Below are 18,661 nucleotides of genomic sequence, written 5' to 3'. Positions count from 1 at the left end.
TTTTATCCATAACATGACATCATATTTTCTATGTAATTGCACACTCAAAATGTTATTTCATGAGCTATTTGCACAATTCAAACCATCTACTAAATGCATATGATTTCAACTATGTATATTATTTTCCATAAATCATGCTAACATAGATTTCAAACCATATTACTACACAAATAAACCAAAACAAACTCCTAAGTACATGCCACACATAACCGAGCCATAATATAGTTAAAAGACTACTAAATCAATATCGAGATATTGTGAGCTTCACTACGATCTGCAAGTTGACATTACCTCGGGTTATAATTATACCCTACATGTTACTTAGCTTGGTAAAGTTTGCCTATCATCGCAATTCAAATATAAAAAAGGTGAGTTCAACATTTTTCATACTATGTAGTAAATCATATAACATTTCAATTCAACATTTCATCATCATTCATAAAACAAATAATCATTTAATCAATCACTATCTTAATCATATCATATAATCTATTTACCTGTAATACATCCCATTTTCAATAAATGCCAAACATTATTTCCATTTCATAATTTAAATTCTCAAACCAAATCATATTAAACCATATGAACTTCATTCTCATTTCATATCAATTCACCTTTGAACCATATATATATCGATTGCCAATTTATTATCAATTACTACATCGTTCCATAATAGGAATTTTGATTCACATTCATTGATTTGTCACGTTTCCATATTGGCCCCCTGGACTTATCTAATTGATTCTCAATATGTATATGCATCATCCGATCATTGAAAAAAAATCAATCTGATGATCATTTATTCCAATTACATTATACATGTCTAGATTAACTTGACTTGGACTCAGATGAATACACGGATTTAATCAACACACCAATTTGGCACCAGTGCCTGACGAATAAATTTGTAATAATGAATTGTCCCCTATGCTAGCTGGTAAAATTTACAAATAAATGTGCCCAACATTGGTCGATATAACCAAAAAATTGGGTGCGTAACACTCCCTAACACATAGTCGTATAACCTTGAACTCTCCAGATCCTACGGCTTGCCAACTATATCTGACTCTGCCCCAACAATTAATAGGGTAACAGTTTCACAATTTAATTAGATAATTTCATCAACCAAACAATCAATTCTTAGATATAATACTACATCACATAACCATATTGATTCAATTTCACGTTTACAACATTATATCATACTATCACGTATATTCAATTTGGTCATTATCACTATCGACCTGTCTAAATGGAATCAATTCATCTCATTTCATCACATCATCACATAACATATCCTATTTTAGTCCAAGTTGAGGTCAATTCCATAATTATTTCAATTTGCAATTCATCGTATTCAATTTAATCCTTTATCTCATCTTTTTTGTATTGAATCGCAAACAATTAAAAATTTTAATTACGCATAATTACAATTATAATTCTAAATAAATAATAATTTAACGCAAACATACTATATGAACTTAGCTGGTCAAGACAACAAACAAACAAGTCTCTACGTACTGATCAATAACTTTTGCCATTTCTCCCATTTTCTTCAATTTGGTCCAATTTTCGATCTATTCAATAATGCAATTCAATTTATCAATTCCAAGCATCTTATATCATCCTATTATAAGTATTTATCAATTTAATTTTATTATTCGAATGCCCCTAGATTTTTTCCTTTTAATCAATTTAGTCCTTAAAATCGAACTTCTCATATATTCCAAATTCGAACTCCAAATTTTAAAACCATTTCAATTATGTCCCTATACATCCTCCTACTATCACAATTTATAAAAATTTCTTACCAATTTCAATATGTTCACAATTTAGTCTCTAACTCAAAACTAACAAAATTTACTTAACATATTAATCCTATTTCATTTCTAAGCTTCAAAATCTACCATAAACATTAAAAAAAAATCAATTTTCATTAATGGAAACTTTAGAAATCTTTAATAATTTTAAAAATAGAGATACGGGTTAGCTGAAACTAGTTGCAACGATCTCAAAAATATAAAAACTATAAGAAACAAACATAAAAATACATGCCATGCATAACTCTAAAGTTTAAAGCTCGCGAAATGGCTTCTCTCCTTTCTTGTTTTAGTTCAAACTTGAAAAAAATGAATAGTGAATAGTCATTTGGTTTATTTTATATTTATTTCTTTTATTATTATTGTTGTTGTTTACTATTAATTTAACATATATTTTATATCAACCATTATCATAAACCGTACACTATAATGAAATCTGACACAATGTCCATTTAATTATACTATTTGGCTCATTTAGCTAATATAAATTAATAGTGATTAACTTTTATATTTTTATGATTTAGTCATTTTTTACTAATTAGCCATCCGATCACTAAAATTTTTGGACCAAACTTCAATTTACCTATATAATAGATTCGTGAATATTTTTATTAAATGTTCACGGGCTCGATTTACAAAAATGAGGTCTCGATACCTCATTTTTAAAAAACCAATTAACTTTCACTACGCATCACTTGTACCTTCACTAACTGACCAATTAATAAAATCTATTAAATCACAATTCACTACTATACTATATTTAAACTAAAAGATATTTATTAAATATATTTATGGACTCTCTCATCAGAATTGTGGTCCTCAAACCACTATTCTTAACACCATTGAAAAATGAGTTGTTACAAGAATCCTGAGTTTTCATCGGGTTGGCTATTACAAACTTGATGAGTAATACGATATTTATAAACTAGGTAAGTTCATAGTATAGACGAATGTATATATATTTGTAACCTATGCTGTTTTGAATTAGTTTTTAATTGAAATGCGGTTGAATGTTTGATATTGGATTGAAATTATAAATTGTTTACAATTAAGTACAAGGTGATAAAGTACTTATTTGGAAACTGATGAATATTTGTGAAACATGAGTTATAGGATCTTGGAATTGAACATAACTGATTTACAACATGTGCATGGATATTAAGGAAGTGCCTCTGATTTATAAATATTAAGAATCTTGTTAAATGCTCGTTTGAATGTAGTAAACGATTAGGATACGATTAGCATGCCAATAGGGTTAGAACGCGCACTAGTACGAGATTACACTTCAATGCCTCTGTATATACTTTAGTGTCTTTGATTGCACTACGGTGCCTTTCTATAACATTTGACACTCTCTGGTGTAATGGAGTTACCTATGTATCCAAGTTATGTTACTATAGTTCATCTGGCTAATAAAACTTGGGAATGATCTTTATATAATTTTGTTAAGGTATATGATTGATATAAAAAGAAATATGTTATTGAATGTAAATGCAAGAACTTTTTGATAGTGTATGCAATAGTATGCTTATGCAAATGATTTTTGTTAAACTATTGAAGAAAATGTGATAATTGATTATTTGATTTTGGGTAAAGCGCAGTCAATAACATAATTAAATAAGAACAATAAAATTAATAAAATGAGATAAATAAATAAATGAAATAGACATAAACAGAAATAGAATAAAGTAATAAATAATTTAAAGAAAATCATAAAATAATAAAATAATAAAGAATTTAAAATAAAGGAACTAGGGAGGACCAACGATGACATGGTGGCCAAAGGTATGCATGATGGTCGACGTCAAAGAGGGAGATCGGGGAAGGGGCAGACGGTGGGATGGGTTACAGTTTCGGGTAGGGGAGGAAGGAGGTACGAATGGGACGGTTGTTCGTGTGTGGCTGGTGGAGAGGAGTAGATAGGCTAGGGATGTTAGGGAGAAAGAAAAAAGGGAAAGGGGTCGTGGGTACTCGACGACGGTGAAGGAGAAGAGGAGGACGACTATGAGAGAGGGTTCGAAGGGGGAAACGGGGATGAGGGCTAGGGTGTGGGGCATGATAATTTGGGGAAGATGAAAGTAAAAAGAAATTAGAGTTTGGGGGTTAAAAAGGGGCAACACGATCGTATAAGGGCTCGTGTTGGGCCACATGGCCGCGTCACACGTTCTTGTAGTGCCTTCTCAACCCGTGTGAGATAAAATTTCTATCCCACTCTTCACACGGTCATATACACGGTCATATTCAATATCCTTCGCTTCTCCCATGCTCATCTAAACTTCTACATGCCAGTGTGTCGTGCGTGTGCCTTACCCGTTTAACTCTCTGACTTGATTTAAAATTGAAAAAATTAGCTCCAGGGTTCACACGGCCGTGTTGCATGACCGTGTAGACCATTTTAGGTCGTGTCTCCATTGAATTTTTAGAAAAATAAAGTCTCAGGATCCACACGACCAAATTGCTAAGCGTATAACTCACTGTCAAATGCTCCTTTATGTATACGGCCAAGGACATGCCTGTGTGTCTAGGCCGTGTGATGCACTATTGATTGCCCTAGTTTGCACACGGCCTGGGACACGCTTGTGTGCCCAGGCCGTATGGGTCAAAAAACACACTTTTTATTTATTTATCTAATTTAAGATTTTAAAATAGCATGCAATAGATTTAAAGGAACTAGCAAAAGTTAAACATTCAAGTTGCCTCTCGAGAAGTGCTTATTTAAAGCCTAAGCTCGACTTACCTTATGTATGGTTATGGTGGTTCTTAGAGTCGAAGCTTCTCTCTATCTTTTTTAAAATTGTCACCACTATAAAAATTTGAGTCGATGTCTGTTTACCTTGAATGTGCCATACGCCGGATGTGTTACCTCTATTGTATCATATAGGAAAATAGTTTGTTCCACGAATGGACCTGGCCATCTTGATTTTAGCTTTTTGGGAAATAATTTGAGCTTTGAATTGTATAAAAGGACACGATCCCCAACTGTGAATTGTTTGGGCTACTTCAAACGAGCGTCATGGTGTTGCTTTGTCACTTCTTTATATATTCTCGAGTTCTCGTAAACATTAGTTCGCCACTCGTCTAACTCATTTAGCTGCATCAATCTCTTCTCACTTGCAAGTTTAAGGTCGTAGTTTAGAAATTTTATTGCCCAAAATGCTTTATGTTTGAGTTCAAGCAATAAATGACAACTCTTTCCATATACAAGTCTGTAAGGATATGTGCTTGTGGGTGTTTTATACACGGTCCTATAAGCTCAAAAAGTGTCATGTAGTTTTATCGCCCAATCTTTTCTAATTGACTCCACAGATTTTTCTAGGATGCATTTGAGTTCTCGATTCGCAACTTCAACTTGCCCGCTAGTTTGAGAGTGATAAGGGGTAGTTGTTCTATGATGCACCCCATACTTCTTAAGGACCTTATCAAATTGAGCATTACAAAAATGTGTACCCCTATCACTAATAATTTCTCTAGATGTTCCAAATCGACAGAAGAACTTCTTAAGAAATCGAACTACCACTCTAACATCATTAGTAGGTAAAGCTTGAGCTTCTACCCATTTTCACATATAACCAACCGCTACTAAAATGTATTTATAACCAAAAGAGCTAGGAAATGGGCCTATGAAATCAATATCCTAGACATCAAAAAATTAACATGAAAACATATAAGTTTGAGGCATTTCTCACATTTAGAAATATTACATGTTCTTTGGCATTTATCACAATAAGCAACATATCTGTTAGCATCCTTGAACAGCGTGGGCCAATAAAACCTAATTCAACGTGCTGTCTGATTCCACTGTAATGTCCTCCTATCGGTCCTAAGTGGCAATGTTCCAAGATTTTATTCATTTCTAATTTTGTAACACACCTTCAGATTACTTGATCTACATATACATGAAAAAGAAAATGGTCTTCCCAAAAATAAATTTTCACATGAGCAAAGAACTGTTTCTTTTGATGATGTGTCCACCCTTTTGGTAGGATGTTAGCAACTAAGTAAATTGTGATATTCGCAAACCAAGGGACTTCAGAATCAATTATAACCATGAGTTGTTCCTCAGGAAATGAGTCATTATCTCATTCTCATTAAGCTCTTTGAGGTGGGGATTATCTAGTCTTGAAAGATGATTTGCTACAAGATTTTCAGCTCTCTTCTTATCTTAGATTTCCAAATTGAACTCCTGCAATAATAAAATCTTATAAGTCGAGATTTTACATCCGATTTAGTTAGAAGATAGTGAAGAGCAGAGTGGTCAGTGTAAACAACTTTATATAATATTAAATATGGTCTAAATTTATCGAATGCAAAAACCACAACTAGCAATTCTTTTTTTGTAGTAGTGTATTTTTTTGTGCATCTTTCAAAGTTTTGCTAGAATAATAGATTGATTGAAAATGCTTGTCTCTTTGTTGTCCAAGAACTGCACCTACGGCAAAATCATTGGCATCCCACATTAGTTCAAAGGGTAAATTCCAATCAGGTGCAACCACGATCGGGGCATTAATTAATTTTTCCTTAAGAATATTAAATGCATCTAAGCATTCTGACTAAAATTGAATGACACATCTTTTTCTAGCAAATTAGTTAAGAGCTTAGCTATTTTAGAAATTTTTTTTTATAAATCTTCTATAGAATCCAGCATATCCTAAAAAATGTTCGAATAGTCTTAACTGAACTAGGAGGAGGTAGTTTTTCGATGGTTTCAATTTTAGCTCTATCAACCTGAATCCCTTTACTAGAAATTTTATGGCCCAACACAATCCCTTCTCGAAGGATGAAGTGACATTTTTCCTAATTAATCATAAGGTTCGTTTCCTCATATATCATTAAAACTATTTTTAAAATTTTAAGACAAATGTGGAAAGAATTACCGAATACTGAGAAGTCGTCCATATATACCTCCATAATATCTTCTACAAGTTCATCAAAGATTGCTAACATGCAACGCTAAAAAGTAGTAGGAGCATTACACAATCCAAAAGGCATTCTTTGATAAGCAAATGTACCATATGGACATGTAAATGTCATTTTTTCTTGGTCCTCGGGAGCTATTGGGATTTGGAAGTAGCCAGAAAGTCCATCTAGAAAGCAATAATAAATGTGACCAGATAATCTCTCTAACTATTTGATCTATGAATGGTAGAAGAAAATAATCTTTCCTTGTGGCGTTGTTTAGCTTCCTATAATCAATACAAACTTTCCACCCTGTGACTATTCTTGTTGGAATCAACTTGTTTTTCTCGTTGGCCACAATAGTCATGCCTCATTTCTTAGGAACAACCTGCATAGGACTCACCCTAGCACTATCAAAAATAGGATAAATAACTCCAGCATCTAGAAGTTTAATTATCTCAGCCTTAACAACTTCCTTCATGTTAGGATTTAACCTTCTTTGAGCTTGTATGCATGGTTTGTACTCATTTTCCATTAAAATTTTATGGGTGCATAAAGAAGGATTGATCCCTTTGATGTTAGAAATCTTCCAGGCTATAGCTCTTTTTATGTTCCTTCAACACTTGCAATAACTCATCTTTCTCATTTGGCTTTAAATCTGAAGCAATAACACTGGTAATGTAGAATTGTCTCCAAGTAATGCATACTCTAGGTGATTTGGTAATTGCTTTAATTCCAATTTGGGAGGTTCTTCAATACAGGGTTTTAGTTTTAATTCCTTGTTTATCTCAATGTCCTCATAATTTTTTTGTCTCAGTGAAGACTCATTAGAATCTAAATCAATTTTCATCTCACTTATCACAGCATTATCGTCACCTACCTTCTCTCCTTGAACAAAACACAGTTCCAACGTGTCCTTATGAATAATTTCCTGTAATGAATCTTGAATAACACGATCAATAGAGTCACCCACATCAATGACAGCCTTAGTAGTGGCTAAAAAGGGGCGACCTAAAACTAAAGGCACTTCACTACCCTTATCCATGTCAAGCACAACAAAATCAACGGAGAATATGAATTTATCTACCTTCACAAGTACATCCTCAATGATACCCCTAGGATATTTAACAGACTTATTGGCTAATTGAATACTCATCCTAGTGGGTTTTAGTTCCCCAAGACCAAGTTGCTTGAATATTTTATAAGGCATCAAATCAATACTAGCACTCGAATCATCTAATGCTTTCTTAATATTTAAACTACCAATAAAATAGAGAATAATAAAACTTCTTAGATCTTTCAGCTTAGTTGGCAGTTTATTTTGGAGAATAGTTGAACATTCCTTATTGAGTTCCATAGTGGATAGTTCTTCAAACTTCCTTTTGTTTGTTAATAGCTTTTTTAAGAATTTTGCATATATGGGCATCTACGAAATAACTTCAACAAAAGGTCAATTAATATGTAATTGTTTAAAAAGTTCAAGAAATTTACCAAATTGTTCAACATGCGGTCTTTCTTCAACTTTGTTGGATATGGGATCGGCGGTTTATATTCTTTAACAACTGGTGTCTGAATTACTTTGGGTTTTACCCCTTCATCATTTGCCTTATTAGTTTCCTATTGCAGCTACTTTTTGAGTTCAGCCAACACTTTCTTATTCTTCAATGTAACTGCTGTCACATGCTCTTTTGGGTTGGGTTCAGTATTACTAGGTGAATTACCGAGTTGCCTTTTTGAAACTAATTTAGCAAGCTGCTCCACCTGCTTTTGAGCCTACAAATTTGATGCTTGCTGACTTGTCAAAGTCGTCTTAGTGTTTTGAAAACGAGTCTCCAATGCTGAAATAAATTTCACCAACATCTCCTCAAGGTTCGACTTCTTCTTTGGCTAATAAGGTTGTTGTAAACCTGAAAGGGGTTGTGATATTTGGTTTCCTTGACCAACCCATGAAACGTTTGAATGATTTCTCCAACCTGCATTATAATGATTACTATAAGGGTTATTCCATATAATTGATATGCTCATTTTCCGTGCTAGGATTGAAGGGTATATCTTTTAGATTATTTATTCCACTTCCATTTGCATCACATTGCATCATTAGATTTACCAGCATAAAAAGATATAAATCATCAAATTTATTGTTTAATATTTCTACCTGATTTGATAACATGGGGATCGCATATAAATTAAAGACACTGGCTGCTTTCATCGATTTCATCCTCATGACTTGCCACTGATGATTATTCAATGACATCTCTTCAAAAAATTCATGAACCACTTTGGATGTTTTATTATTTAGAGTTCCATTGACTGTTGTGTCGATTATTTACCTAGTTGAGGGATTCAAACCATTGTAAAAGGTTTGAACTTGTAGCCATAGAGGTAACCCATGGTGAGGGCACCTCCTCAATAAATCTTTATATCTCTCCCATGTATCATATAACATCTCAAAATCGAATTGCACAAAGGAAGACATGTCGTTCCTCAACTTGGCTGTCTTAGCCAGTGGAAAGTACTTCAGTAGAAGGAACCTCATGGTAAAGAGTACAACCACTGCTTAGCTTTGTTCCTCAATGAGAAAGGGAACAACCGTAGGCGAATGGCATCGTTAGTGACACCATCAATTTGGAAGTATTGCAGATTTCCAGAAAGCTGGCCAAATAAGTATATGGATCTTCGTCTTGCAAACCATTGAACTGAACAAATTGTTGAATCATCTTAATAGTGTTTGGTGTTAGTTCAAAATTATTTGCAACAATAGTGGGTCCCACAATACTCGTTTCAGCCCTAGTTAAAGTGGGCTCGACATAATCGTACATAGTATGAGGAATAAAATCTAGATTTACAGGATTAGTAGAAACTGCAAAAGATAGCTGATTATTCTGATTATCACCCATCTCCTCAGTAAAAATAATGTTCTCTTATTCGTCTATTATATTCTGTCGATTTTTCCTTACCTCTCTACAATTTCTATGAGTGGTGCTTTCAGTTTCACTGTCAAATAACAATGGTCTTGACGGGTTTCTTCTTGTCAAAATTAAACTAAAAGAACCTACCAGAAGCAAATAAAAGAAAATAAATTAGAATGTAAAAATTAAACTAAAAACAAAAATAAAATGTAATAAAAATAAATGGCTAAATTAATAAAAATAAAGTGTTCCTAATATTTTAGTCCCCGACAACGGTGCCAAAAACTTGGTGGTCACTAAACTAACTATAAGTACGACTAAGGCAAGTGCACCTATCAAACAATAATATAGTTATGGTGAGTTGGGAATATCGTATCCATGAGGACTAAAAGTACTAGTAATTACCGTTTTTCTATTATTTAGCTCACAAATTGGAGTGATTGTTCTTAATCTAAATTTACTAATCTAATTTAACTAAGAATGCAACAGAGAGAAAATAATTGAAGATAACTAATGAGAAAGACAATACCTAGGAAAGAATCCACCTAGACTTCACCTATTATTCTGAATCTGAATTAAATTATTCACTTGCATCTTGATCTATAGAAATCCCTAAATGTTAATATCTTTTTCGAGAGTAAGAACAACTAACTCTAGGTTGATTAATTGAAATATTTTTCTAATTAAAACCCCTATCATCACGTTAACCCGATCTATGGATTCCCCTATTAGATTTGACTTTAATTTGGTAGATTTACATCATCCTATTTCTAGGATTGCATGCAACTCCAGTCAATTATGCTAGATCTACTCTTACATAGAGACTTTTGCTCTACTGAAATAAGCACATTAAACATGAATTAATATCCCAAAAATATTAAAATAAAAATAAGCATACATAATTGAGAACAAGAATCAAGTATTTAGCGCACAAAAATAGAAATTAAATAATAATATTCATCATAGTTTTCATCCTCCCTAGTTATCTAGGGAATTTAGTTCATAATCCTGAATAGAAACATCTCAAATTTGGGATAACCTCAAGACATAAAGAAACTCAATAAAACTTCGAAATAAATTAAATGGAGATATTCGATCTTAAGGGAGATTCACTCCCGAGTTGATTCCGAAGGTGTTCTTTGAGTGTTTTCTTCGATCTTCTCTGATTGCCCCCTTCTCTATTCTTATAATTGGCATTTATAGTCTTTAGAATTCTTAGAAAGCCTAAAATTTTGGGTTTTCCACATATTTAAGAAGCAAAGTGTGAAATTGACATGGGCTAGCACATGGGCATGTGGCCAGCCCGTGTGGATCCTAAAAGTACCTTTTTTGTCTAATTTTGGCTTGTTTTGCGTTCTTTTCACTCTAAAATGCTCTCCTAAGTATAGAAACATGAATTTAAAATATTAGGAGCACCAAATTCACTAATTTGCATAATTAATCATCCAAAAATGCATTAAGAATGAGATTAAAATATGTTATTTTTATAACTTATCACTCTCTTTCCACTTTCTTCACAATTTCCATTTTTTCAACTTATTCCCTATGTATAATCATTGTTGCTTACCTTTTCCAACAGTATGATTTTTCCTCAGCCAGTTTTAGACCAAATACTTCTTTCGACTATGATGTCAAACTATTTTTTGTTATCCCCATCCAAACCGTCATAATAATGTAATAGTTGTATGACTAAAACAATGCCTTCTCCTAATACCTTTCTGAAAACTTTCTTGAATCTTTCTCATGCCTGGCCCAACTTCTCTATAGCACCTTGCTTGAATCTGAATAATTCTTCACATATAATGAACATAGTGGTCATTGGTACTACTCTACATAAGAATAACTATACAAATTCTACCCAAGTAGTGATAGTTTCTGGGGGTAGAGCATCTAGCCAGGCCTTCGCTTGACCTTTTAAGGTAAACAGAATGAGTAGCAGTTTAATGGCTTTTGGTGGGACACATGCATACACGATTGTGCTACATAACTACTCGAATTGTCTTAGGAATAGTATTGAATCTCCATCTTCGTGATCGTTGAATGTGAGATTTAAAGATATCCACATTAGTAGTGCAGGACTAAGTTCAACCTGGAAATTTTCAATAATAGGTCGAACAATGTTGGGTTTTAACCAACTCATATCAAAAGGTACTTCTCCTAATACTTGCATCATCCTGCTAGTTTTTAGTAATAACAAAATGATCGAAGGGGAAATGTAATAGTGTTATGAATATGAAAATTAATTGTCCCTATTAGCTTGATACACTTCTTTCGAGAATTGTAACTTGTCTAACAAGAATGTCCATATATCTACTCATATGTTAAAATCCACAATAGAACATAAATAAGTTTTAAAGTTAAATAAGTTAACTAAAATTAAAAATCGTATCTATAATTTGAAAATTTTCCTAATTATCCTATTAAGCGCAAAATTAAGATTAATTTACTTGCGAAGCCTCCCTGGCAATAGTGCTAACAACTTGACTGCCTCCCGATGTGCTAACATCGTAATTGAGAATATTGCTACAAAAGATAAAAAATAAGGCGATGTCCACAAGTATACTAGTCAAGTTGTAATATAGCTTTTACAACGAAGTAACAGAAGTACTTCGAGGATTGTACCCAAAAGAGGCTAGATTAAACTAAAATTAATTCCTGCGCTAACAGGTCTAATTAGTACTTTAAGTAATTTATATTACAATAGTTCATAAATTGATAATAAAAAGGAATTTTAAAGAAAGAGTACAATAACAACAGAAGCAGATTGTAAATTTAATCATATTTAAAGACAAAAGACTAACTTGTTCCAGTGTTCATAGTTAACTCCTATTTCTGGTTAAATTCAATCAGCTAGTCATTAACCTAGTAGGGCCTCTCGACCTTCCACTAACCTAATGAGTCGACAAGCACTACTTATCTCTCGATGTTACGGGCTAGAACGGGTCAGGGTAAGGTTTTCATTGTAGACCATACTGATTTTGGGTTCATATTTACCTACATGACTTCCTAGGGTTGTCAATCCTAAGATTTAAAATTTTCTATTCCCAACCAACTAATTCGTTAAGAAACCCTACATAGTTTCCAACTAATCCCACATCCACTTGTTAATCTTCCTAATAGATTAGTTACTCATGGATCTAACGCACACAATAGATTGGAATTGAAATATAGACATTTGCAATACAAAGGAAAGATGAGAAAGATCCCAATATATATATATTGAACAGTGAACAAAAATTCTTAACAAATTCGATGAATACACAATCTAGATCTCTCGAAGAACAAAACAAAAACTGAAATAAAAACTACAAGTAAAAACCTAAACTAAGAATGAAGGTGAAGATAACTAAGAGGCGGAGAGTCCCTTAAATTGTTTTGAGAAATAGTATTTATAGGCCTAGGTTTGATAGCTCATTCTTGACCTAAAATGTCTGACTAATCTTTATTAAAGTATGTTGTGCAGACGAAAACACCCTTTCTTCATTAAGTGGCCATGTTGCTTTGGTGTCGCAACACTGATGGAAGATTGCTCCTTTGGTATTCTGCCTATTGTGTTACGACATCCCAACTCTATGTTTCAACATAAGGAGCAGTCTACTATCTTTCTACCCTTAAAGGATGTCATCTACACTCACTGAACTTATTAGTCTACCTTTAGGCCTATTTCGGCCCACAAGGTCACGTAGAATGTTAAAATTGCTCATTTTATTATCTAAATGCTAAATATGAAAACTAATTAAAAAGTAACAAAATTGCTTTCAAATGAGCTCATTAAGAATAGAAAAAGGTTTAATCTGCTACAAAGAATTGCGAGAGATCAATAAATAATATTTATTTTGAGAAATAGAAAAACATATATTGGGTTGGATTAAATTATAAAGCATTGGGTTAAAAGTCCATGAAGCACATATATATAGGATCCAATATAATAGAGGCCTAATTCTCTTCATATTACATGTAAAGGGCGGCAACCCTAGTGTTTTTAACTAGGGTGTGCTGCCACCCTCTTCTAGTTAGACCAAAAGACTAATTTTCTATTAAATAAATATTAATTGTGTTTTACTAATTCAACCAGGATTCCCTTATCTCTCCCTATAAATAGATGACACTGGTAGAGCTATTAACATACAACATAAGTTATGCATAACTTTGAGATATTGTTATTCTACCAGAAAGTATAGAGAATTTATTTTTTAAGTATAAATTCTATTCTTTGGGAATTATAATTCTACCATTACTATTGATAGAGAATTAGTTACCCACTGAATGTAATAAATCATTTCTGGTTCAATGTCTGATTCGTAATTTTTTGAGCCCACGTTAGAAGAAATTCATGGTACGAGAATAGCAAAGAAGGTCGTTCGGTTGAAAGTCGGAAATGTTTAGGATCTATCTTGCTCAAAGCACAAGCATTTTTTTGGGAAAATAGTTTATTGCAATAAATATCACAAATTGGTTTAGTTTGCAAATTTTAATTTTCCTATTGTGATAGAAAATCGTTTTCTAAATCGAATTTTTCCAACAATATATGTCTGCTAGTTATAGAGATACATGGTTATGCTTGTATAATATGTTATGTTTAGATCATATTTGATATAATGCTTGCATGCCAAGAAAGTGAAATTGATGCTTCATGTTAATAAGGTTGTGATCATACTTGTATATAGGTGATTTAAGGTATTAAATATGCTCAAATTGTGTTTAGAAAGTTGTAAACATGTCTTAAAATGTTTGGATATGATATGGGATTGTTTTGGGTCAAACTAGTGTATTTTTGGGTCATTTTTAGGTCCTGGAAAACTTCTATCGATACAAGTGGTCATGTGACACCCCTAATTTGACCCTAGTCAGAAAGTGGTTTCGGGACCACAAAACCGAGTCACAAAAATAATTAATTGTTATATTTTATGCTTATTATTTATGAATAAGTATGTGTGAAAATTTCATGCTTTAATTTTGTCATTTGGATGTGAAATAAATAAAAAGGGGCTTATGTGAAAAATCTTGAAAATGTCATAGGTTAATTGGTAGTGGCTAAAAATTGCATGGTTTGAAGCATGAGGGACTTGCATGTCAAACATTCCTTTTTCTTGGTAGTGGGCGGCAAGGATGAGCATGAATGACACATTTTGGCATTTTGTATGTTATATTTTAGTTAAATAATATCAAATAGTTTTATAATAAATCAAGTTATTATATGTCATAAATTATAAGAGGAATTAAATAATTAAAAGGGTGAGAAAAACAAAGTTGGGTCTTTTCTTCTTCTCCATTGCCGTGAGTAGAAAAGAGAAAGAAGGGAAAAAAAAGCTCAAGACACATTTGGCCATTAGCATAGATTGATTCTAAGGTATGAGTTTATGTCATTTTTTTGTTGAAAACTTGTGAAATTGAGTTTGTATCTTAGTTCTATCTTAAACCATGAGTTATTCTCTTAGATTTTTTTTATGGAAGCATGTACGGTTTTGTATAGAAAATCCTATGTTTGAAATTTGTTGTTAGAAAAGGGATTAAGAGTACTTAAGAGACTCCATGAGGTTAAATTTCATATGAATAGGAAATTGTGAGCTTAATTTATGAGCTAGATGCAATCCCTTATAAACCCCACGTTGAATTTCGATTTTGGTCAAAGAATGTGTATTCGGCCAAGTTCTTGATGAGTTAAATTTGATTGCTTGAAGCTTTAATTTGTAATTAGTCATTAGGTGAGTTTTAAACTTGTCAAAGTTGATAAATTGGGGGTTTAATGGCTTGTTTATATTGTTAAGTTGGTTATGGTGATTTCATCAAATGATGGTTATTAATGATTTTGATAAATTGACCAAAGTGTAATGATAAGTGTGAATTATATTTGACACGTTGCTCATGATTTTGTTGATTCGGTTATGTCATGTATTTAATGGTGGTGGTATAATGTTTGTGCATTATATGCTAAAATGACTTTAGGCTAAAAGGGTAATGTATTAGTAAATTCGGCAATGGAGGCTAATTTATAGAATTTTTTTTAAGAGAAATTTATTATGTGTTATTTGAATGCCGAATATACTCCCAAATTGATGACATGAATTGTTTGTAATTTTGAGAAGTGGTAAGGTGAATATGCCAATTGATATTTCTTTAAAAATATTAGTATAGCATTCGCCATAGGTAAAATGTCATAAGGATGGAATTTATGCTATTTGTTGGTAGCCTAAATCCATAAAGGAGCATTCGGTTTTGGTCTAAAGGATAGTGAATTGTTGTTGAATGGCCTCAAATGAAATGTGTATGTTATAAAATGAGTATTTGGGCAGGCTAATTGATTGAAAAGTGTTTGAAGCATGTTTGGGTGGAATCTAATTGAGTCCTTGTGACTGTTTTAATTGTAGTAATCGGCTAAAGTGGTTATTGTGTAACTATTTATATATTTTTATTATGATAGCCGAATGTAACATAAATAAGGATGTGAATAAATTGTAGTTTCAGAGGTTGTTAATGAAGACATGAGTGTGGAAGCATTCGGTCAAAGAAGAATGGTTGTATGAAAGTAAGATTATAAATGTAGTAGTGCCTTGTAAAGTGCATAAATTACATGACTTTGATAAGTGTTGCTTGTGTTTTGAGACTTATCAATGTTTTTTAAATGTGCCGAATGTGATTTTTTTTGAATAATAGAGATGTGATAAGTTGAATTTGTTTAATTAAGCTCAAGGACAAAAAGGGGCACAAATTTCGGATAAGGGAAAGAGAAAGTAGCTGAATAGTCGATTCGTGATAATTCGATAACATCCGAGGTAAGTTTTAAGTATTTAAATGGAATGAATATGAATTATGTATATATGTTAAGGTCAATGACTTTTCTAAATGATGGCATATATGATGTTATGTTTAAATATGTGAAGGATAACTTTAAAGAGTAAATTTGTATAAATCTGCTTGGGACAGCAGCAGTAACGTGTTTTTTTAAAAAAACACCATAAATTGATGGAGTTGAATTAGAGGTTGAATAAAATATGAGACTAAATCTTAACGAGTCTAGTTTCTTATAAAAGAAACCGTGTAAGCAAAGGAATTGCCAATAATGAGATATTTAAAGTTGTGTGAGACAGTGTCAGAATGACTCTGAAATCCTCTGTTCTGTTTTTAGAAAATCATTATAAATTGTACAAAAATGATTATAAGATAAGAATTATATTCTTAGACTCCTTAATGAGTCTAGTTTCAAACGAATTAAACGAAAACATATTTTGAATTTTGTACAATGAGAAATTTGATTCGTAGTGAAGAGTGGTCAGTATAGTCAAACAGTGAAACAAGGGAAATTTTAAGAAAAATCTGGTATTGATTGGCTAAGCCAAAAATTCAGAAAATTTTATGGATAAAATATATATGAGTCTATTTTCAGGGAAAATTAACGGTACTTCATTTGGAGTTTCGTAGCTCCATTTACGAATAATTTAATGACTGTTGCTGAGGAAAAAAAACAGCTTGTGTTGAATTGGTGATTATGTTGTAAACCTTGATAAAACTATTTGAGTTGCTTATAAGCTATCGATTAAATATTGGTAATCAAAGTACCAAATCCGTATTAAAGTGAAGCTATAAGCCATAAATGACTAGTATACCTAGTCAAATTTGTTATGAAGAAATTGATGTACAAGATATGTATGTGTAGTGAGGCCAAAATGGCTAACATCAAAGGTGTGTAAGTCATCTGAATGGCCTTTATGAAAATGTGTGCTATCTTTATTTGTATAATGTGGCCGAATGATCAATTGTGAAAAGTGTGTAGTATTAATTATGTGATAAGGCCGAATGGCCAATGTGATGGATGTGAAAGTGTATATATGTGATAAGGCCGAATGGCCAATGTGATGAATGTGAAAGTGTATAAATGTGATAAGTCCCGAAGGGCATTTGTGCCAGTACTATATCCGGGTTAAGATCCCGCAGGCTTTATGCGAGAATATTATCCTGATTTAATGTCCGTAGGCTTCGAGCTCGTACTATATCCGGGTTTTAAAGACCCGAAAGTAAGACTTTGATATTGAGTATCCGCAGTAAGTTACCATCAAATAAGTATTATGTATTTAAGATGTTCAGGTACGTATTACTTACTCATTGGTGGATTGATTTCGAAGTGAATTATTAGTATCAAGGAGGTATGCATATGTGATTAATATTATAACTCCAAATATGAGAATGATCTAATTGGTAATGGTATGATTGTATAATGAAGTATGTGATGAAATATTCTTATGTATTAATGTATATTCTGCCCAAAGGCCTTATGATTTGAGTATGGGTTGTGTTCAGCTAGATGTGCCAATACAAGATAAAGAATATGTTCGGTTCTTTATGTGCCAATACGGTAATTTAGTACTTATCATGTGAAATACTTGAAAATATGGAGGTGATTATGAACAAGTGGATGGGATTATTGAAAGTTGTAAAACTGGTGAAGAATGTGCTTACCATGTGAATCGAACTTCAGTTGATGAAGAATGTGCTTTGGAAATATTCGACCGTCTAGGTCATTATTATTCGAAAGTATATATATGTGATAGCTAAGTAATGCGTTTATTGATATTATGGTTCGAGATGAAGCTCTAGATTAATTTCATCGAACAGTTGAAATGAATGACCAATGATATTGAATGAAAACACTTTGTGACTTAAAACTCAAGGCTAAAGAAAGGTGAATTAAATTATGTGAAATTTTGGCCAGGTATATTGGGTCAAATGAGATTTTACCTGGATTAAGTATATGTGAAAAACGTCATTGATTCAACAAAATTATTGTTTTGCTTAAAACTTACTAAGCTTACGAAAGCTTACTCTGTTCGTTCATGTTTTAGTCTGTAGGTTGTGGATTCTGACTACTAGCTCGGGGATCGTCAGTACTTCGTCACACTATCTACAATTACGGCAGCCACAAGATTGGATTATCTTATGGCATGTATAGGATAGACAATAAGTAGAATGATACTTTGACCTTCGTGTAGAAGTCATGTGATTACGGTATCTTATGGAACTTACTTGTATAAGTGTTAAATT

At 32.6% G+C, this 18,661-nt stretch overlaps 1 non-coding gene across 1 annotated transcript; it reads left to right on the top strand.

Annotated features, from left to right (window-relative positions):
• Window positions 1–9,100: 9,100 nt before the first annotated feature.
• On the top strand, window positions 9,101–9,207 carry LOC121227421 (small nucleolar RNA R71). The gene has a single exon (XR_005925032.1). It is a non-coding gene; the product is annotated as a small nucleolar RNA R71 (small nucleolar RNA).
• Window positions 9,208–18,661: the final 9,454 nt, after the last annotated feature.

Source organism: Gossypium hirsutum, chromosome A03, assembly GCF_007990345.1.
Source record: "Gossypium hirsutum isolate 1008001.06 chromosome A03, Gossypium_hirsutum_v2.1, whole genome shotgun sequence".
NCBI lineage: Eukaryota > Viridiplantae > Streptophyta > Magnoliopsida > Malvales > Malvaceae > Gossypium > Gossypium hirsutum.
Note: the sequence above shows the minus strand (reverse complement) of the source record. Positions and strands in the feature narration are given on the sequence as shown.